This window comes from Pelodiscus sinensis, chromosome 2, assembly GCF_049634645.1.
Source record: "Pelodiscus sinensis isolate JC-2024 chromosome 2, ASM4963464v1, whole genome shotgun sequence".
NCBI classification, from domain to species: domain Eukaryota; kingdom Metazoa; phylum Chordata; order Testudines; family Trionychidae; genus Pelodiscus; species Pelodiscus sinensis.
In genome coordinates, this window is record NC_134712.1 from 28,520,009 (window position 1) to 28,543,520 (window position 23,512).

Consider the following 23,512-nt stretch of genomic DNA (forward strand, 5'->3'; position numbering starts at 1 on the left):
GGAGGCTGCATCAGTCGCCTCGGGCCGCCCGCCCCCGCCGCTCCCGGCTCCCCCGGGCCTGCTACAAAGGTGGAGGGCGTGCGGGGCGGGGTGCGCAAGGGGGGCAGGGGCAGGGGTAGGGGCAAGGGCAGGGGCACAGCCGCTGTCTCCCCCGCAGCTCCGCGTTCAGTTCGCTCTGGGAGCCTGGCGGGAAAGACAAGCTGCAAAGCGCTGAAGGAAAAAGGCAAAGACGCCCGAGAAGATGCTGCTCTGCCAGGCGCCAGCCGCCGCCGCCAAGGGGAGGAGGAATCTCAGGCACATGGGGCGATCTGCAGCCACAAAGCCTAGTCCCCTTTCAGCCCACCCAGGCTGCCCCAGCACTGGCGGGGACGGAGCAAAAGGCGCGGGAGACTGCAGCTCAGAGGAGGCACCTATTTCCCTTAGTCTGAGTGCTAGGCGCCGGGCGGGCGCGCGCAAGCGGCTTCTTAGGTGAAAGTCGGGGGGGGGGGGGGGCGAGAGGGAAAGGCGCTGGTGCTGATGCAAAAGGTGGAGTAGGTGGTAAATGATTTGGGGAAGAGCCGCAAATTTTGCCTCATAACAGTCTCGCTACCCTCTGCCCAATTTGTAAGAAAATCAAGCTTGTTCGCAAAGAGAGCAGTAGCCATCCAAAGAAGACAGTCCTGGGTGGAAATTCAATACCCCGAAGAGTCAAAATATTTTTGCATTTCGAAATGTCGCATGAGTCTTCTCCCCTGGTTCCAGGTTCCTAATAACAGATTTGCTTGTCACTGTTCTTTGCCAGTTGTCTTCATAGTCACCTATACCTTGCAGTGGTGAGAAATGGGAAATCTGGCACCCTGGCATGGGTTTATGGTTAGACCATTAAGGGGAGATAGTGTAATCAAGGAACTGAATTCTATCCTGTTCAAACTCACTTTTTTCAGGCTTCATATATACATGATATTGGCAAAGTCCTTCTAAGATTCTGTAGACATTCCAATAGTGAGAAGCCTGGCTGTCAGAAAACATAAGGATGCTGTGCAGATAAAAGATCACTGAGCAGCCTAACACATCCCTAAAGATATTATTTATGACATGCTGGAATGGTGCTGTGGTGTTGCACAGGCCAATCAGCATGACCAGGTGCTCAAAGAATTTGTGCCATATTCAGAAAGTGGTCTTCCACTTATCTCTCTCTAATCTGGACCATGCCCAAAAAAGGTCCAGTTTAGTACAAACTTGTGGAGCAGAGTCTTTCAAAAATCCCATTAATGAGAAGGAGAGGGTATACATTTTGAATTGTGACTGTTTAACACCCAGTATTCAACACAAGGTCTTAGTGATGCAACTTTTTTTTCTTTACAAAGCAAATCAGGGCCCTAGCCAGACACTTCAAAAACCTTCCTGGAGGTATTTGTGGAAAGCCTGAAATATTAATTCCTAAAGGGAGTAGATCCAGCCAAAATGAACTTCTGCTTTGGGTTGGGAGTTGATGGGACAGCTGTAGCTGTGATGGTGTGCCAGAATATCCATTTTTGTTGTTGTTGAGCATATTGGCAAAATTGTTATATTCAAGAAGTAGTGCAGAGACAATGGACCAGACTGCAGCAGATAACAAGACACCCCAGGTATTAATCTGCTCAGTCAGAATCTGGGGGAAGGCAAGCTGAAACATAAATGGCTTGCAAACTATGGTGCCCCCTCTCAGGTTTCATGCTTGCCCGTAAGTGAATACATGGGTCATGGGAAGTGAGTTTCTTAGGGTATCACAAGTACTGAGCAGGTGCAGCTACAGCTGCAGGGCCATGCTCCTGACTCTGCACAGCAAACACAAGGAATTTAAATTGCTCATTTATTAACATAAATTTGATCTAGTTGGCATTGTTGAAACTCAGTGGAATGATTTTCATGAGTGGAATGTTAAAGGAGAGTATTATAATCTATTTAGGAGGGACTGAGAGGAGAAAAGGGGGAATGGTGGTAGCACTGTCAAAAATAGCATTACATGTTTCCAAGCCATTGGTAACTCAGAAGAAAATTATCTTGAATGCATATGTCCTAATAGATAAAAGTGCAAGATGAGGTTTGAGCTGGTGTCTGCTACAGGCCACAATATCGCACAAGGTAACAGGATGACAGCTTCCTTATGCATCTGTGTATAATATTCAGGAAAAATAAACTATGTTCATGGAAACTTCAATTTCAGTTACATATATTGGAGATTTTGTGCTGCTAGTAATAAAACATCCATAGAATTTCTCGATATTAGTATTAGCAATTTCCTAACTCAAAAGATGTTGTATCAAACACATGGTAATTCAACATGAGATCTTGGCTTGAAAGCTAAAAAGGAATTTATCACAAAAATAACATGGACAGTAGTTTTGATACCTGTGATCATGGCTTGCTAACATATATAATGGGCAAACATAATAAAGTCCACACCAGAAAAAATGTATTTTATATATAAAGCATCTCTAAAGTTAGATATTTTGAAATGAGCAAACCCAGATAAGTTTAATTCAAGACTTATTAATGAGCTGCCTAAAAAGCTTGCTGGATTGTTAATACCTGCTTTAAATAAGTCCCGGAACACTGACTAAGTTCTAGAACATTGGAAAGAAACTAAAAAGATAAATGGGATAATTCAAGAAATTATAGGCCTTTTACTCTGACATTGATATCATGCAAGATAATAGAGTAGCTCGTATAGGACTCAAAATAATAAAACATTAAAGGAAGGTAATATAATATTAAGGAAAGATAATATGATTAATGCCAATCAAAATTAGTTTATGAAAAATAGATTCTACCAAATTAACTTGATATCTTTTTTTGATGAGATTACAGTTTTGGTTGCTAAAATAATGTTGCTGTAATATAAATGAATTTCTATAAAGCATTAGACTTGGTAGTTCATGAATTTTTTTTATTAAAAATGACAATGATATAAATTTAACAAGGCACATGTTCAATGGAGCTAAAACTAGCTAACTGACAGACCTCAAACTGTAATTGTAAGTGGTAAATTACCACTGAATGTGTGCGTTTTAGTGAGATCATGATGGGGGACTCTTTCCTGGGGGTGTTCCTGTCTTTGGAAAAAAATTAGAGACCATGGTGGATAATCATCTGAATATAAGATATCTATGCTAAGAGGGGTTACTTCAATTCTTGGATGCATAATCAGGGAATCACAAGTATGATTTTACTCTGAATTTGGCACCAGTATGAATGCTGCTAGAATACTATGTCCAGTTCTGACGTCCACAATTGAAGGAGGATGTTGATAAATTGGATTAGAAAACATGCTTTATACACTACATCAGAAACTCAATCTATTTCACATTGATCATGTTGACTGCTTGATCCTTCAGCCCTTACACAGATTGCACTGACCACAGCACGCCTTCCATTCTTCTCTTCTCTTGGCCTTCCTTCTCCGTTTGCAGCCATGATTTTTCATGATTAAATCTTCCCATCTCTAAAGAGCAGGTTTGAAGCAACTTGGGTATAGTCCATAAGTACCTACATGAGAACAAATATTTGGCAATGGGCTCTTCAGTCTAGCAGAGAAAGGTGTCATATGAACTAAGTTGAAACTAGATAAATTCAAACTAGAAACACAACATTCATTTTTAAGAGGCAATAAGTTACCCCTTGAAACAATTTGCTAAGGGTTGCGGTGGATTATTCATAACTGCCAATTTTATGACTGGACTTTTTTTTAAATATATGTTTTTGGAATTGTTTGGATAAGTTCTGTGACCTGTGTTATATAGGAAGTCAGAATAGATCAAGGGTTCCCAAAGTTCATTGCACTGTGGCCCCTTTCTGACAATAAAAAATACTATGTGACCCTAGGAAACGGTCAGGGCACTCCAGAGCCCCGGTAACCCACAAGTCGGTGGCACAGCCCAAGGGCTTTAGCCCCAGCTAGGAAGCCTGTACCTGAGGCCTGCCACCCAGGATTAAAGACTTTCAGCTTTGGCCCCAGGTGGTGGAGCTTGGGCTTGGGCCCTGAGTAGCAGGATATGGGCTTGGGCTTGGGCCTCGAGCCCCAGCAAGTCTAATGCCAGCATTGGTGACCCTATTAAAAAGTGGTCCCAGCCGGCTTTGTACTCCCAACTCACAATTTGGACTAGATGATCACAAGGGTCCCTTCTGACCTTAAAATGTATGAATACACGAAAATCCGATGGAAACAGATATTGTGTAAGACTTTACTAAGATGTGTTTTAAACCAGAGTAGACAGATACAGGATATACTGACATATAATCATTACTTGTCCAAACAGTTTTGTTGCCCAGCTACTACCTCCTTTTAGATAGTGAAGCATACATTTGCAAACAGAGAACATATTATCATTAAGACCGGAGAAACCGCTCTCAATACCCAAGGAGGAGGGCTGGGAATTACACTGGGAAAAGGAGTATTCTGGAGGGAGATATTAGTACTGCATAAAAAAACAATACTTCCTCATAACTACGGACACCACACTAGGCAACGGCATTTATGTTCACTTTAACAAGCAACCATCTAGCACAGTATTTCCCAAGTAGTGTTCCATGGAACCCCAGGGTTCCATGAAGTAAAAATAAGGGTTCCCTGAGAAAATTCCATTACAATAACATTTTATGATTTCATTTTTTTAGTACACATTATATGTGATTTTTTTTGTTTTTAAATATGTGCAATTAAACTAAATGTTGATCTCATGACCTTGTTTAACACTTATTTTTTTTATCCTTACTTATTTGTGGTCTAGTTTTTCAGCTCCATATATAAGACTGTTATTAGGGGTTCCAAAAAATTCTTTCGAGTTTAAAAGGGTTCCATGGCTAAATAAAATTGGAAAATAATTCTAGCAAAAACCCTACTTTTACTTGCTGGAGCATTGGGAGAAAGAAGGACAGCAAAGAGCAATGTCATAGATCTGCCTAGATCCATCTTCTTCTGGGGAATAGAGCACTGCAAGCAGCATTGCTCATGCTTCCTTGTACTGCCCAGAACTGTTCAGCAAAATTATGTGCCACGTGCACTGATGGCCTGGGATCCTGTAGTACTACTTCTGGAAGGAAATAGCTTCCTGATTTTATCTGGTTATTGTAACATTATCAAAAGTCTGCCTGCTATTAATTGAGGTAAAACCAAAATTCTTCCAAGCTCTAGCACTTTAGTGGGTCATGACCCAGTTAATATTATTGGTGATTTCACCTACCTCAGTTATGTTACCGATAATAAGCTTCATTGAGAAAAAAAAAACCTTGAAATCCAGGCTGCAAAAGCTAACAAAGAATAGGGGATTCTCAGGTGGTCCTTGAAGGAATGCTAACAAGATTAATTGTCAGCAGACACCTAATCCTTGATGAGGTGGCAATACAAACTGGCAGAGAATAAGTCAGATTGAAGAAGGATGCAAATATTTATTAAGTCAAAATAAATCTTAGACTGTTGATTTGCGTACTCACCTATAACAAGCCCCTGCCATTTTTACCATCACTTCTCTGTAGGTGGATGTACTCTGACTTGGAAACAGAATATATGGCATGACTTCTCACCCTTCCAGCTACACTTTCCTACTGAAATGTGCTGTCATGACATGACCAAAACAGATAAGTGAATTGCTTCAGTGTGTCTTATCAGAAAATAGAATGAAATGCTCTGAATTATGGGAAGTATTTCCATGCCAGGAAACAAGGTTACTATCATAGATTTTCTGGTCAATAAACAGGAATCAAAGGGCTCTACACAGGTTAATCAATTTATAAGAGACAAGATCTTGTATTTTAAAAATCCACAATTTTTTTCAGTAGCTTTTCCTTCTTGTCAGTTCTGACCAAGACTGTCAAAATGTTTGCTCAGCTGCTAGATCTCACCTCAGCTGTAGTCAGTTCTCTTTCCCATGTGTATTTCATAATCCTTAATTCATATACTGAATCTAGTTATAAAAGATGATGTCTCTCTAGTTACAGTTTACAGATTTTATCTGTCCCATTGTGCATCTACTTTCAAAGAGAGTTCTATGAATAACAGTGTGAGAGGGAAAGAGGGCAAGATTTCAGATCAGTGGTTCAACCAAAAAATTAGATAATATTTTGTGTTTAAGTCACAAAAATGTTTTATCATTGAAGTTTTTTTCTTTTCTTTCATAAAATTGAAGTAAAATTTGAAACAAAATGTCATGTCAAATTGAAAAATCAAAACATTTGTATAAGTGTATTTTTCACTTCAGTATCCAATTCATTAATGAAAATATTGAATAGCATCAAATTCGTGACAGACCCTTGCAAAATCCCACTAGATATAACTTCCACGTTTGACAGCAAATCATTGAAAACTATTATCTGAGTGTCATTTTTCAACCTGTTGTGCACCAATTTTATGGTAATTCAATCTAAACCACATTTTCCCAATTCGCTTGTTAGAATGTCATGTGGAACTTTGTCTAAGTCTTCACATAATCACAATAAATGGTGTCTGTAGCCACCTGTATCCACTATCCCAATCCACCAGGCCAATAACTGTGTCAAATAAAGAAATTAGGTTAGTTTGCCAGGATCTGTTCTTGAAAAATCCATTTTGGATATTCTTTTTCATTGTATTATCCTGTGGGTGCTTACAAATTGATTGTTCAATACTTTGTTCCTATAGCTTCAAAGAATACCTGTTAGGCCTACTAGTCTACAGTTCTCCAGGTCTTCTTTGTTCCGCTTTTAAAAGACAAGTTCTATGTTTGCCCTTCTCCAGTTATCTGTGATATCACTTGTTCTCCATGAACTCCAACAGCATGTCTACACAGCAGTGTTATTCTGAAATAACGGACGTTATTCAAAAATAATTATGCAAGCATCTACACAGCAAGCCTGTTATTTTGAAATAATATTGAAATAATGGGCATCTTATTCCGGATTCTGTAACCTTCATTGTATGAGGAATAATGCCTATTCCGAAATAGCTATCTGAGAACAGGATGTGTGTAGATAGCGCAACTGGAGTTATTTCAAAATAAAAGGCCTCCAGCTCTTCCCACAGGTGTTTTGCTCAGCATTCTGTCCAAACTAATCAAAACTCTGTAGTCTCCCTTCCCTGGCAGACCTTAAAGCTGAAGACAGAGGGGAAAGGGCTTGTGGCACAAGGAGGCCCTGAGAGCCCTGAGCCAAACAGCAGCTGCCAGAGCAGCATTTCAGGCAACCCCGTTGCTCCCACTGAGCCCTCCTCTGTTCCTAGGGTGTCACCAGCTAGCTCCCTGGACCCTGCTTGGGGACAGAAGAGGCATGCAGCTTCCTGGTCTGATGCAGAAATTCTGGACCTCACTGAGATCTGGAGAGAGGAGGCAAACATCCAGGATCTCTGCACCAAATTAAGGAATTCAGATGTGTACAGCTGCATGGCCAACAATCTGGGCAACAAGGTGTACCTACTGTTTACCCCTTTCTCCAGATAATTTATGAATATGTTGAATAGGATTGGTCCTAGGACTAACCCTTGGGGAACACCACTAGTTACCCCTCTCCATTCTGAAAATTTACCATTTATTCCTAGCCTTTGTTTCCTGTCTTTTAACCAGTTCTCAGTCCATAAAAGGATCTTCCCTTTTATCCCACGACTACTTAATTTACATAGGAGCCTTTGGTGAGGGACCTTGTCAAATGCTTTCTGGAAATCCAAGTACATTATATCTACTGGATCCCCCTTGTCCACATATTTGTTGACCCCTTCAAAGAACTCTAAGGGTATGTCTACACTACCACCCTAGTTCGAACGAGGGTGGTTAATGTAGGCAACTGGAGTTGCAAATGAGGCCCGGGATTTGAATTTCCCTGGCTTCATTTGCATGTTTCTGGGCGCCGCCATTTTTAAATGTCTGCTAGTTCGGACTCCGTGCCCGCGGCTACATGCGGCACGAATTAGGTAGTTCGGATTAGGCTTCCTATTCTGAACTACCGGTACACCTCATTCCACGAGGAGTCAGTTCCTCTCCCCTCCAGTTGTGGACTCAGGGCTGGAGGTGCCTGTTGTCGCCCTCCCAGGAGGCACAGCCAATTAGAAGGAGGAGGAGCCAGATGAGCCAGCACCATATTCATGCCCACCTGCCAGGAGTTCATGCTCGCCCGGGAGCCAGTACCGGGAGCATCTGCCACTCAACACACACCTCCCCCCAACACTATGCCCCCCTCTCCTCCACTGGCCAGGGATACAAGTCCTCTCCCTGTGGGACACCACCATTGCTGAATCTGCCGTGTGCATGGCATGGAGGGAAGCCCAGCCACCCAATGGCCCCCCTCCTGCCTGCAGGCTCCTGGTCTGGCTGGCACCTTCCCATGACTGCTTATCCCCAGGATGTGGAGGAAGTGAGGCTCCTCCCTCGGACATCTGTGCCCCTGAAGGAAAGGGCCCACTGTCTATGTCTTAGAAGGCCTTGCTAGAAGCACATAGTCTTCATCTGACCTGTGGCATTTCACTCTCGGCTCAGAGATGAAGGCTGACTCTTTCTTCTACACAACTGGATCAGCAGCTAGAGGGGACCAGCTGACTCCTCTCGTGTCATCCTCCTGACCCCGCATGATGCACAGATGCAGGAGAGCATATAAGGATCTCCAAAGGAAGCACATCACTGTCCTGTGAGCTCTGCAGCTCTCCATTGACCAGTAGGACTGGGGACTTGAGGAGGACCTCCAGCTGTGCCACAATAACTGGCAGGAGCTTCTGCAGCAGGACCGGATTATCTGTGTGGCCTTCATCACAATCACTGACCACCTGTTGGCCACTCTTTCTGCTGCTCCCATGCCAGCTCCCACCTCTCTGGCTTCTCCCTCTAGCTCCCCTCCCCTGTAGCCACTGACGGCCCCGCACATGAGGTGATGGGACCATCTGAGGTAGGCACCATTTCCATCCCTAGCCCTGAGCCCCTCCTCCCAGCTCCAAGGTTCTTTCCCCAGCCAGTTATTCCCAGTGACATTTATCCCAAATAACAAAACAGAGTTTATTGTTTCCAAACAAAAAGTGTGGTTTATTATCTCTGCAGGGAGGGAGTGGGAGGAAAGGCAAAAAGGGGCAGTGCACAGGCTCTTTGTGGGGAGGCCCAAGGGGGAGTGTCACTGGGTTTCTTGTGTGAAACTCTCCCTCAGGGCCTCTAGGGTAGGCACAATCCCCTGATAGCAGCCATGCATGGCTGTTCAAAGGCCCTGTCAATCTGGTCAACCTCTGACCCTCGCCCTGGTAAGAACATTTCCTCTTTGCTTTCACAAATATTGTGAAGGATACAACAGGCTGCCACTACTTGGGGAACATTTTGCTCACCAAGGTCCAGCCAGGTAAAGAGGCACTGGAGCCTCCCCTCAGCTGCCTGAAGGTGCCCTCAACAATAATACAGGCCCTTCTGAGCCTGGCACTGAAGCGTCCCTTGCTTTGGTCCAGATGTCCAGTGTAGGGCAGCATTAGACAGGGAAGCAGAGGGTATGCTGCAGACCGACCACAATACAGACCGGCAAGTTCATGTCTCCAACCCTGATGATGCAGTCGGGGAAAAAAGTGCCGATGTGCAGCTTCTGGAAGAGGCTGGAGTTGTGGAATCCATGCCCATCGTGTGCCTTCCCCTACCACCTGATGTAGATGTCCGTGAATTGCCCGTGGTGGTCCAACTGCCTGCAGGACCGTTGAAAAGTACCCCTAATGGTTGATGTATTTGACTGTCTGGGGGCCTAGATGGGGATGTGGGTGCCATCAATAGCCCCCTGCCTTTGGGGAAGACCATGACGACAAAGCCAGTGATGATGGAGTCCACATCACCCAGGTTGATGACCCTGCACAGCACCACATCACCCAGGTTAATGTCCCACACCACCTATAGGAGACAAACAGAGAATCACAGGGTTGCCTGAGCCCTCAGGAGGTCCACAAGCCCCTCTCCACACACCAGGAGCAACCCCCATCAGGGCTTTGTGAAGGCACTAGAGCACCTGCCCTGACGGTCGATCTTCCCATGTCAAACTAGTTCCCGATGGATCAGCAGCTGTCCAGCGAGCTTCTAGAGGGTGATGGTGGCACACTTCTGGAGAGGAGTAATGGGTAATGTGAATGTCCCATTGCCTGAGGCCAGGGGTGAGCCATTCACACAGCTCCATGAAGGTGTTCTGCATACAGAAATTCTGGAGCCACTGCTGGTCATTCCACTGCCCCATGATGATCTGGCTTCACCAGTCGGAGCTGGCATCCAGTTGCCAGTATAGTCATCAGAAGCAGCGATGCACTCAGGGGAGGGCAAGTGGAGTCATGATGCATGAGCAGTCCATGAAGAGAGAAGAGGATGTGCCCCACAATGAGCTGTGGGTACTTCAGACTGCAATAACTACACCAGGAGGTGCAACATGAGGTCCAAGAGCTGGTGACTGCTTGGAGGCAGGTCCAGCTCCATAGAGGAAGTGATGTGGTATCCACAAGGGGAACCACAGCTGGCAGAGAAAAGGCTTTACTATCCCTAGAGAAGGTAGGCAAAGGAGAAGAACATGAGACACGACTGTACAGGTGGTCCTTTTAAGCACGAGCCTCGGATAGCCTCAGGCAGCAGCTACGGGAAGTGAGTTCTGTCCTGATGCCCTGCCTGAAGTGCTTCTGGATGGCCTTAAATGCGATTCAGCATCCTATGAGTGTAGATGCTCTATTTTGAAATAGCTCAGTGCTAGTTTGATGGGCATTTGTAGTGTGAATGCACTATTTCAAAATAAGCTGTTTTGGAGTTTTTACTCAGAAATTACTTATTTTGAAATAAGCGTGTAGTGTAGACATAGACTCAATTATTATATTCTCTCTCTCTCACTCGCTTTTACACACACAAAAGATATTGATAAATATGATGCAAAAATCCATTTGTTTTTCACACAGGAAGAAGATGACAAAGAAGAAAGCAAAATTGTAGAGGGGAGACAACAAAAAAGGAGCAGTAAAAGGCAGAGTGGATGAAGACAGAGTGTGCAAAGAAAATGTTGTGCAGGTCAGCATGATGTTATGGCATAGTGGAACTGAACATTATCAAGGGCAATTTTATTGAAATAACATGTGACAGAAGTTCCCGGATTGGTTTAAAATCAGATATGATCCTGATTTGATCTCCTTTGTGTAGAATCACAGCTTGCTTAAATTTGCACATTCAATATCCTTTGATTTCAGTTGCCTTATTATGTATGACTTTAAACCAAAGCTTGACCTTGGTTCTTTATTATTTACTGTGCATAATATATCTTCATTATTTCACTACATGTCTATATCTTAAATTATAAGTGAGGGCCACCTGTTGCATGCCCTGCAAAGTTCTAAACAAAAGGAAGAACTGATAACGGTAACAAATTAAACTTGATTCTGCTGTTCCTTGCAGTCCCAGAGAGATGTGATCAGGCTTAGCAGGGAATCCCAGCATCACTGTTTCCCCATTTCTCAGGAGCTCTTCACTTTGCAAAGAATAGGGAAATAGTCATAGGCAACCCCAGTGTGCTGGCTTGCTTTCTCTAAGTGGATCCAGAATTCCATCAGTGGATAGCAATGTAGTTCCTCAATAGAGCTGGTCAGAACATTTTTGATAAAATATGTTTTTGCTGGCATTTGCAGTTTCATTGAAGCCAATACACTTGATAGAGGTGTATCGATTTCAACAAATCAATTAGAAGGTTTGATGAAAAGATGTCTGAGGTTAAGGCTGGAATCTCTGGCCACTTCCAGAGAGAAAAGGGAATAAAAAAACTGACCTTTTCAATATAAAAATAGATATTGCAACATAATTCCATATTTATAAAATATTTAAAAGGTTTTGTCTTCAGTCCAGTGCAGAATGAAAACAAAATTCTGAAACCCCAAAAGATATCATAAACAGGAACTGATGTTGACTGTCAAACTCTGTTCCTGGAGGACTCCAATAACCACACACTCAACTTTATGGGGCATTTCTCATAGTTTGCACATGAGGGTTATTTGTAATTAGTAATTTTGCTTACTATTTTCTTTCTTTTCAACATTCTTCCTGCTTTACCTTCTCTTCACTCCCTTTTTCATCTAAGTTTTCTGTTTTAATTACCTATACTTTTCTTTTCATTTTTATTTTAACTTCCTTTTTTATTCCTTGCTTTCTTTTTCCCAGCTGTTGTCCATTCCACTTATCTCACTCATTTCCTCAGTTACATCTTTTTTCCTTGTACAGTATGCACAGCTTTCCTACTGTGTTACCCCTGAATTCAGTCACCACCTTCCATCATCATTTATGTCCCTTACAGATGTGGCTAGATGCTTCCTGATGACTGAAAGAGGACGTCAAGTTTCTAGGTCCCTTCATACTTTAAGCTGCCAGTGCCTGAACAGAGCTTGGATACTGTCCCGATCTTGAGGGTCTCTTGGCACACATGAGGTGCAGGTGCTGTGTCTAACACTCCATTTTGTGAGCTATGTGGCTGTCTAGTGCTGATCCATCTCAAGTTGTGGGCCTTCTGGGTGGTTTTACCATGTAACTCTCAGGAAGCATGTTGCAATTGTGATTCATATATACATATAGAGACACTTTGCACAGACTCTAACATCTTCATAAGTGAGTACAGATCATTAGAAAATAAATGTCCTAACCACAAGGTTCTTTGATAGATCCTCCTTCTCCTATGTGTCTTTGTGCTCAGTTAGGCAGAGCTCCCCTGTGTCATAAGGCTGTCATTAATTAATTAATTGTTAGTACACTGCATGTATAAGTGTGTGGAAATGGTGCTAGCAGCTGATAGCAATATGAAAGATGGATTTCAGTGCTGTCTGGTTCATTTACAATTCTCACAGCTACACCCCTAGTTCCTTAGGGTGTCTGCAGTTTATGTTCCAAGTGGTCCCCTTTTTCTGACTCAGCTATATCTTGCTCAAGTAGTGCAATAAGAATTCTCTTAGAGTTCATCCTGCACAGAAAATCCTCCACCCCCAGATCCCCTCTAAGTAATATTACAGTACACAATATTACCTGAGTGCTGTGCTCACTCCACACTTTAAGCAGGAGTTCTTTGGATCCCTCAGTCCAAACCCTAGCACAATTTCCCACTCCTGAATTGCAGTGTGCTTCACTATTGTAACACATTATAAGTTACACTTCCGACATGGAGAATCAAAGGGAGGTTTCTAGCAAAATGCATGTGGTGAGCATATGTCAAAGCATGTGGTGGGCAGGGAAGGCCAGTGAGGATGGTGTTAGGAAGGAATTTTTCTCTTAAATAACCTGGCAATTTTTTCCTTTCAAAATGTGAAATTTTTTTTGGCTTATTTGAGAGAAAAGGTGTATGAGATATTGGACCAACTTCTACTGACATGCAAAACAAGCTTTCAAATGACACAGAGCTCTTCATCAGGTCTGAGAAACTTATAGAGCGTTGCAACTAAATACAGATTGTTTAACACATATTTCAAGCGATCATTCAAGGTGAAGTGGCCCTTAAAGCCACTCCAGCCATAGGCCCATAGTGGGTTATAGATTAATGTAACAGCAGATAAATCCAGGGTCCCTATTAAGTCCATGATTTTTAATAAACCCTGAGCAAACTAAATTAAAATATACACAGCTCTGTCTGAAAAAATGAGAGGCTTGAAATGTCAGCAGCAGTAGAACCTTTTAAAGGCTTTTAGAAAGCATTAACAGTTTAGAATGATGTGCATTAATTGTAGCTTTCACTTTAATTCACAGCTAAAGTGAGTTCAGTGGAGTTGTTCTTGCTTATGCAAGTGAGTAACTCAAGCAGGATAGCATGCTAAGTCTTTACAGTATAGTCAGAATGAATAATTTCTGTCTTGATTACTTTAACCATTTCTCTAGCCTCCTTGACACCAGTTTGCTGCTGAAACTTCTTGTTTCAAAAGTTGTAGGAAGTAAGCAGGAGGGTTCCCATTTTAGACTTGATTGTGACAAAAAGGAAGGGATTGTTTTTGAAACTAAACGTGGAAGATAATTGGGAGAATACAACAGTGACATGATAGATTTCATGATTCTAAAAAGAGGATGGAGGAAGAGCACCAATATAAGGACAATGGACTTGAAAAAAGATAGACTTTAGTAGACTCAGGCTACGTCTAGCCTCCTTGCAAGCTTTTTGCTCAAGAAGTTTTTGTCAGAAGAGATCTTCCTCAAAAACTTTGTACGCAAGAGAGCATCCATACTGCAAAAGCGCATCGAAAAAGAGAAGCGCTTTTGCGAAAGAGAGTGTCCAGACTGCATGGATGCTCTCTCACAAGTAGTGATTGCTATGGACAGAATGGCCACCAGGGCACCTGTGCTTTTTCCTCTTCCCTCTTCTTGCGTAAAAAATCCCTTTTCCCTGTCCACACGTGCTTTTTTGTGCAAGAGCTCTTGCGCAAAAAAGCATTCTTCCTCGTAGAATTAGGATTACCAGTTGCGCAAAAACCCCTCTGATCTTCCCATTTACTTTCGAAAAAACACGCTTGAGATGTGGATGCTCCATGAGTTTTTGCAGAAAAACAGCCGTGTAGACATAGCCTCAGAGAACAAGTAGGTAAGGTATAATGAGCGAAATTCTAAACACTCAGGCTATATCTATATTATTTGTTTTGCCAGATTAGCATTTTCTCACACTTCATTTGCATATGCATATTTCATTTCATGTTCTCACACTTCATTTCAATCTGTTTGTGCAAGAGATTTTTGCACAAAAACAAGCAGTGTGGACATTTCCTTTTTGCACAAACCCCCCTTTTTGCACAAGATCCTTATGCCTCTCTGGGTACCTTCCACAGCACAAACTTTTGTTAGTCTTTAAAGTGCTATCAGACTATTTGTTGTTTTTTAAGTTTATCCTTTTCAAAATAGGTGTTATTCCTCATAAAATAAGGGTTACAGAAGTCAGAATAAGAAGCCCATTAGTTTGAAATTATTTCAAAATAACGGCCTTGCTGTGTAGATGCTCACTTTTTTCTTTTTTTCAAAATAACGCTGTTGTTTAGACATTCCCTGAGAGAAACAACTGCTTAACTTTTCCCCTTATTTTCTTTATCTATGCTCAGTTGAAATTTTCTGGCAATAAAGCAAATACATTAAAGCATTTCAAGAATAAATGTTCTTGACTTGACAAATATGTGGATTTTATAGATGTAAGCAGGGTCTGAATCACTGCTTCCAATGCAGCCAGCTAAAAGGGGAAAGGATCTCTGGGTATGGTTATGCTCACTCAGGGCTACACGGGGCTCGAACTGCAGCGCGGCTACACGGGGCTCGAACTAGGTAGTTCGGACTAGGATTCCTATTCCGAACTACCGGTACTCCTCATTCCACGAGGAGTACCGGTAGTTCGGAATAGGAATCCTAGTCCGACCTACCTAGTTCGAGCCCCGTGTAGCCGCGCTGCACGGGGTTCGAACCAACGGGGTTTTAAAAATGGCGGCTCCCCGCTTATGCAAATGAAGCCCGGGAAATTCAAATCCCGGGCTTCATTTGCAAGTGCGGTATGCCTACATTACCCCGCTAGTTCGAACTAGCGGGGTAGTGTAGACATACCCTAGGTTTGGTCCAGAGCCAGACCCCTCGCAGAAGCTGACAGGAGCAAGCAGCCAGCAGGGAGGCTGGCTGGAGCAGGCAGCCAATAGGGCAGAGCAGGTGGCCAGTAGGGCGGCTGGCAGGAGGCCGGTAAGAGCAGCAGCAGATGACCAGTGGAGCGGCTGGCTGGAGCAGCTGGCAGGAGCAGTGGCAAGTGGCCAGCGGAGTGGGTGAGATACCTCCTATTCCCCCCCCCCCACTCTCCACGGGTGGGAGGTGAGCTCTGAACATCACTCCTGATCTCTGATCTACCCTGGCCAAGGGTAGCCACTGTGAGTGATGTACAGAGAAAGTTTGGGCATGTGAATGGGACACTTACATTGCTGGACTTGTGTGCCTGAGGGGCAGAGGACAGCACTCAATCCATTTGAGCTGGGATGTTTACTCGTGATTTGGTTATGAACTCAGTTTGTGGTATTTTCCCAGGCTAATGCCATGTGATTTCTCTCCCTCTTTCATTAAAAGTTTCTTTTCTACACTCAGACTCTGTGCTTGCAAGTGGGGAAGCATTGCCCCTTGGAGGTGCCCAGGGATGTGTGAATTTCCCAGGCTCCTGGGTGAGAGCTCAAGCCAGTTGCATGTGAGGTGGATGAAAAGGAACCCCTAGATATTGAACCCGGCCCTGGCTGCTGCTGGCTCTACCTAGCAGAAGGGTTATATAAAGATAAAATCATTTATTATTTAGAATGGTTTATAAAACAGGACTAAACGGATAGCAGAATAATAATTACATGTACATCACTCTTTAGCAACTCTAACAGGACCAGGGTATAACTATGACTGGTTGATACAATGCTGGAAACAACCTGGTCTAACAATACCGACTACAAAGCTATGATCAGCATTGTATTTGTTATTTTGACTCTTGAATGTAATATTCTAACAGAAGGCACATTACAAGACGTCTAGATGTACTACGATGACAGCAAGCATGCTTTTCATAGCTGAAGAAGACTTTGTGGAGATAAACTACTGTTAGGTGGATAAACAGAACGACACCACAAACTATTCACTGATATATATTCATTTTGATAGCATTCAAAACCAGTGCTATTTTACATGGCAGAAAAAAAATCTAAGCAGCCATTCCAAAATTAGTTGAATTTCCTTCCTCTTGTTTATAATTCTTTTGTAATTCAATCAGGGAGCAGGAAAAATATCAAATTATGTAAGTGAGCAATAGCCTAGTAAATAAATAATAAACCACTAAGGTCTTCATAGAAAACACTTAAGGCTAAAATGTTATCTTAAAGACTTTGTCAATACTCTATACACATACAAAAATAATACATTTCATGGATAACACACACAAAATAACTAGATTCATTGGTTAAAATATTTTCTCTGAACAATTCACCTATGTGAGTGTTTACTACAGTGGTCCTCATTGTGATTATTGTGGGTGCCATGGCGCCTGCCAGGGCATTTATGTGCACCCACCTAGTGGTCAGGGCTGGCCTGAGCCACTCTTGTGCCCTGGGTTCCAGGCGCCTGGCGCATGCGTGACCCCCGCCCTGGGCATGCAGCGCATGTGCGGCCCCGTCCCTGGGTGCCCGGCAGCCCCAAAAGGTTGGGGACCACTGGTTAATCAGTTACTTATTGCTTACTACTACTGTCATAAAAATTCTATATCCATTTTAGTTTTACTTTTAGGCAATTGAGTATGTTAGAAAAGTTAATTCAGTTCTAAATTCTGCATACATTATTTCTGATAATGTTGGTATGCGATTAAATGGTCTTAGTATGAGTATTAAACATAATCAGAATTATGTTGTTATTCCAAGTCTCTTACATTTTCTAGTTGTATATCTACATAGTTTTATCATTACTGTCATTTTGAAATTCATTCACAGACTTTGATAATTGCATTCTCTGTCCACATATAAATTATTCCACTGACTCATCAGCTGATATATCATATGTGTGCTATAATACAACAATATGTTTGAGGAGATTTGGGAGAAATTTATTAAATTAACAGCTGGGCAGAAATCATGAAGAACTGGATCAATTCCAGTGACTAATGGTTAAAGACAATGTGTGTAATTTCTAGAACAGTTGCTTAGATATGTATTAAGAAAACAGCTCTTATATGAAAAATAATGAGTAGCCAAGTAATTAAATGTGAAGATATCTTAAAGACAAACGTTTTGGAAATTTAGTAGGTCCTGCTTTGAAAAATGATGCTTTTGATACAATACAGTACAATTTTGAGATTTTTGCTATGAGAGAATCTTTGACTGAAAAAGCACAAAGAGATGGCATGGAAGAATTTCTAATTTCCACATCTTTTACATTTAAAATAAAGTAGTGTTTCTTTGAACTAGATTGGTTCCATATCTGTGATCTTGAGAACAGAAGCCTCGTTCCTGACAGTTTCACTGACATTTACTCCTGAAGAAGATGAATTATGAAAATTGATTTAGGTTTTCTCATACATTATCTCTAAACTACTCAACCTTACCCTTTTAATTCATAAGTCTGCTATTACTTTGGGGGAAAGGATAGGAAATATTTTAAATAAAAATAGGTTAGGTTTATATAAACCATATATGCACAATGAACCAAAGCAATGCAGCCAACATCAGCGTGGACAGCAGCAATGAATAAATGTGTAGCAAACAGCATAACAATAAGGGGAAGGGGAAATTTTAGCTTCTGCTTTGAAATAAATCATTGGGGCACACAAAAAAGACAGACCTCCGTTTTTCAAGTTGCTTTTAAAAGATTCCGCTTAAGCTTAGGTCAGCTGAATTTCTCTAATGTGGCATAGATAAAGGGAAGGTTAGTCTTGCAGAATCTGAATTTGTGGTTCCACAAAACTTGAGACCTGCTGCTGCTGCTTGATCCTTTGTAGTTTTATGGGAAGTAATCTTGACTTAGGGCATGTCTATACTAGGAAACTATTTTGAAATAACTAAAATCGATTTAATATTTCCGGAAATAACAAAATTGAAATAGCATGTCCACATCATGAGGAAGCCTTGACATTAGTCTTAGGCAGTCTCTGTTATTGTGAACACTCTACTAAGAGCCTCAGGAGGCACTGGGGAGTAATAATTTCAAATTACTCTGGGGAGTAGTTATTTTGAAATAGCACCAGAGTATCCACACTAAGACTTTCAAAATAACTATTTTGAAATAAGCATTATTCCCCGAGGAAAGTAGGACTACTGATTTCAAAATAACCAACCTGTTATTTCAAAATAACAGGCTTGGTAGTGTTGGCGCACTGCTTATTATTTTGAAATAAGGGGGGTTATTTTGACATAACTCCCTAACGTAGACCAGGGTTTAGGCCTTTGTCCTGCATTGTATAACACATGTTTAGATTGCTATGCCTGTGAAATTTTCTGTAGCATCAGGACCTTATGTAGACCATGAACAATACATAATATTTCTATTGGGATACAGGCAAAAATACATTTAAAATGTTAAGTATATTAATTATATCATCAACTACAATTTACATTTGTTTACTTCTCAATGTCATAAAAACACTGAGAAACATCCACAGGAAATGAAGGAAAGATGTCAGGTAAAACACAGAATGTGGCCAAAAGAAATGTACAGATTTTGGAAATTCTCAGAATACACATAGATAATAAATGGATTGTTGACTGTGTGATGGGATATACCAACCCCGCACTGGCCTGTGAGGGGTTAACCATGCCTGTTGGGCTGAGAAGGCCCCTCCCTCAAGGCCCTGCTGGGCATGCTCCAACTGCAGACCCAGTATAAAGGCCAGAGGAGCAGCTAAATTAGGGCTGACCCAGGAGGAGAAGGAGCTCTTGCTGGAACCCAGGAGCAGCTGCCCACAGCACAGCAGCATCAGCAGCTATTGCCAGTAGGGACTACGCCAGCCAGTGGACTGGAGTAGCTTGGCATGTTTCGGGTAGATTCCCCACCAAGCCATCAGTGGGATATGCCTACCACTGTCAGGGTCCTGGGTTGGGGCCCAGGGGAGAGTGAGAGCCCGGGCACCCCTGCCTCAACATCCCTTGCTCCTCCAGTGGGTAGATGAACCGATTAAGCTATAGACTTGGCCACTAGGACTTACTGCTCCACAGATGGGGGTGCTATAGACTTGGCTACTGGACCTCGCTACCCCACCGATTGGGGTGAGATAGACTTGGCCACTGAACTTTACTGTCCCACAGACAGGGGTGCTGTAGGCTCAGTCTTACTGCCCCGCAGATGGGGGAGAGCTATAAACTGGGCCATGGGGCCTCACAACCCCATTCATAAGGACCTCTAGAGGCCCCCATAACCTAGGTCACTGTGCCATGATGCCCAACCAATAGGGGCTATAGCCGGGGCTAGACCACAGGGTAAGGCTGACCCCATGACAGACTGAAACAACATTTTCAAGTTTTGATAAAAATGGATTTAATGGTTTTTCAAAATAATTTTTGAAAACTGAAAAAAATAAGTTTTGTTTCCAGATTTAAGAAAAAATAATCTGGAAGTTTAGGAAGAAACAAAGGGTATTTTTCTTCAAAGTCTTCTGAGAGAAAAAGTAGCATTTTTCAGTTAACTCTAGCAATAAAAATATTCAGTACTGTTCCACCTGGCTTCCCAGACATCATATCCATTTTTTATCCCAGCTCCAGTGAAGTTCAGGTTGAACCTCTCTAGTCTGCACTCTCTGGACTGGCAAAATCCATGGTTTGGTATCATTCTAGTTAGCCACATATCCACTTATCATGGATGTGGCCAAGTTTTCTATAGTCCCATAAAAAAAAATTTATAGCCACCTGTCCTGATTCTCAGTGTTCTGTGCTAGTATTTAGCTCTAACTTACTCCTAAATGTCTTCTAAGAGTCCAGTAAGCTGTGGAAGTGTTGATAATGCTTCTAGATAATCTTGACCTCCCATGGTTCACCAAATTCTCTTGTTCAGCACTGGTCAGGTCCCAAGAGTGCTGGACTAGAGAGGTTCAACCTGTAGTAGTTTAGTCTTCTGTACCTGATCACTGAATTCTCAATCACTTCCCTGAATCACCAGACTGCTAATAAAATTCAAAGTAGGAATCAGCTGGGTGAATAATTGATGTATTTTCTTCTGAGTGCCATTCCTATACCTTCCTTGGTCCATCAGGACATCATTGCTGTGTCTTAATTTTCAAATGCATTGCATAAGTTACCTAAAATAAATATGTAGCTGGTTAATTTTAGGCATATTTGAAAATTAAGCCCATCTATTGCATCTGAAAATAATTATAAAGGAGCAAGCATGAGATGCTCCAAAGTATTGTTTTCATTTATATCTCATTCAGTCTCAGCTGCTAAGTTATCTACATTATCAATGTATTTTTTAATATTTTGTAACAGAAAATCCTTCACTGTAATATCATCTGATCCCCATTCACTTTTCCACCCCCATTATTCAAATACATTATTCCATAAGGATGTGGATATATAGAAGCTGTCTATTTCTGATATAAGCAATGGGACCAATTTAACAAGAGAGGATAGAATTAAAAGAGAGAGCTATGCCTTGGTAAAATGCACGCTAATATATTTTGGGGAAAACAATAGAAAAACCACAAACACTCAATGGAGGGAGAAACCGGGAAAGCAATGATGCCTAAAGAGACCTGAGAGTAATAGCAGCTAGCAGATTGCATTATGCCACTTCAGTAACTAAGTCAAGTTTTTGCTGAGTTTTCTAAAACGAGCAGAATGATAATATGTCTTACTGTATTTTTTTAAAAATTTAGCCTACAAGTAACAATAGGTTTATATTAAAGTAGTTTGGCATTTTGGCAAGGAACCTACAGGCCACATCATGTATATTGAGCTAAGGCTAAGCTAGCTATGCCTGGGAACTTTCACATAGGCTACGTCTACACCACGGGTTTTGCTGAAAGAGGCAATGCAAATGAAGTGCTGATTAGCATTTTCTCACACTTCATTTGCATAATCTCTTCAAATCCGCTTTTGTACAAGAGGTTTTTGCACAAAAACATGCAGTGTGGATGTTTCGTTTTTGTGCAAAAACTCCTTTTTGCACAAGATCCTTGGAATGAGGTGTAACAGTTAATTCAAACTAAGTCCTTAGTTAATTCGAATTAACGTTTAACTGCCGCGTGTATTTGCGGGCACTTAGTTTGGACTAGGAGGATTTAAAAATGGTGCCCGGACAGGAAGATGCAAATAAAGCCTGGGATATTTAAATCCCGGGCTTCATTTGCAACTTCGAATGCCTACATTAGCCTCCCTAGTTCGAACTAGGGGGCTAGTGTAGACATACCCTAACTACCGTATATTCCGGCGTACAAGACGACCTCTGATGTTAAAAAACATCCCCCCAAAATCGGGGGTCGTCTTGTATGCCGGGTATACATCCCAGGCGCGCCTGGAATGCCCCGCCGCCGGAGCCCCTCCGCGGCTTTGAAAGCCTCGGGGGAAGCCGGTGGGGGGGCAGCCCAGGCGCGCCTGGGCTGCCCCGCCGCCGGCTTCCCCCGAGGCTTTCAAAGCTGCTGCGGCTTTGCTCCCGGTGCCTCTGGTCTGCTGGGGACCATCTCCAGAAGACCAGGGACACCGGGAGCAAAGGAGGCGGAGGGGCGCTGGGGTATAAGATGAAACCTTATCTTTTAATTAAAAAAATAGGGGGTCGTCTTATACTCCCAGTCGCCCTATACGACGGAAAATACGGTACATAATCCTTACTTTCTGTGCATAGTCCTATTGATAAGTTAGCACTAACTAGCATGAACAAGGGTTGCAAAATAGGACATAGGGCCCTGGCCTACACAAGGCAGTTATTTAGAAAAAACTCTCCTTATTTCAAAATAAGCGAAGCATCCACACTACCAATCCCCTTTTTTTGAAGCCACAGGCTGGTTATTTTGAAATAACTCCTGCTTTCCATGAGGAATAATGCTTATTTTGAAATAGTGGTAATGTGGACACTCCACTGCTGCTATTTCAAAATAAGTACTCCCCAGAGTCCTTCAGAGTAATTATTCCTCAGGGCTTCCTGAGACTCTAAGTTAAGGTAGTGTGTCCACATTAAGGGATCCTGCCTCAGACTAATTCTGAGGTTTTTGTAGTGTGGACACACTATTTCAAAATAGTTATTGCAAGAGTTATTATTTCAAAATAATTTCTTAGTGTAGGCATGACTTTAGAGCGAAAATAAAAAGGCACAAAACGTAAGTTTGTATTGCCTGGTTTTGATATATTTCAACTAGCTCTCTTGGGAAAAAAGTCCATCAGATTAAAAGGGAAATTACAAAATTTCCCCAGCATAGGAGGTGAGTGCAGGAGTGGGCAAATACTAGTTCACAGGCCAGATCCAGTCTGCCAGGATTAGCACTGGTGGGCTCCCACATTGTCATATTTACCTGCATCTCTGGAGGCACAGGGGATCATAGCTCCCAATGGCCATGGGTTCCTGGCTAATGGGAGCTGAGATCACCCATACTTAGGGAGGTGTAGGTAAATATAGTGGCAGTGGCCTACTAGGGGCTAAATTTGGTGATCTGCTGAAGTTTTATTGCCCATCCCTAGGTAAGAGTCTGCTATTTAACTTCTTTTGCATCTTCCCATTTCTGGAAAGATGATTAAAAGCCTTTACCTACCCTACTAGGCTCTGTCCCAATATGCCTCTCATCTCCTACCCCACACAACATGCTCCATACACCATGGTTTAAAGTGGAAGAGGCATGTTGGAAGAAAGCATATGACTATATATATCTTAATTTTAACCTGGGGGAATTTTACCACATACAGATGCTGAGCTTTTGGAGTTCCTTTAGGATGTTCCACCCCTTTATATTATGTCAAGGGATCTAAGGAATAATGAGAATCTCATCCAAGATTTCTAAGGAAGCATCTGTTTTCATAGTAGGACCTTATAGTACAGAGTATTCTAAGACTGGCAGTAGATTAAATATTGTTATATAATCATTCTCTAAGTAAAGATCACCAGGGTATCTAATGACATAACTAATATTAAAACTGCTGTAT

The 23,512-nt window shown here is 42.2% G+C and overlaps 1 long non-coding RNA gene across 1 annotated transcript in view; it reads left to right on the plus strand.

Moving 5' to 3' along the window:
* Positions 1-16,998: 16,998 nt before the first annotated feature.
* The window catches only part of LOC142826699 (uncharacterized), a 60,043-nt gene continuing 53,529 nt past the window's right edge, over positions 16,999-23,512 (plus strand). The window contains exon 1 of the long non-coding RNA XR_012900903.1: positions 16,999-17,105. This is a non-coding gene — a long non-coding RNA (uncharacterized LOC142826699). The remainder of the gene's footprint in view (positions 17,106-23,512) is intronic.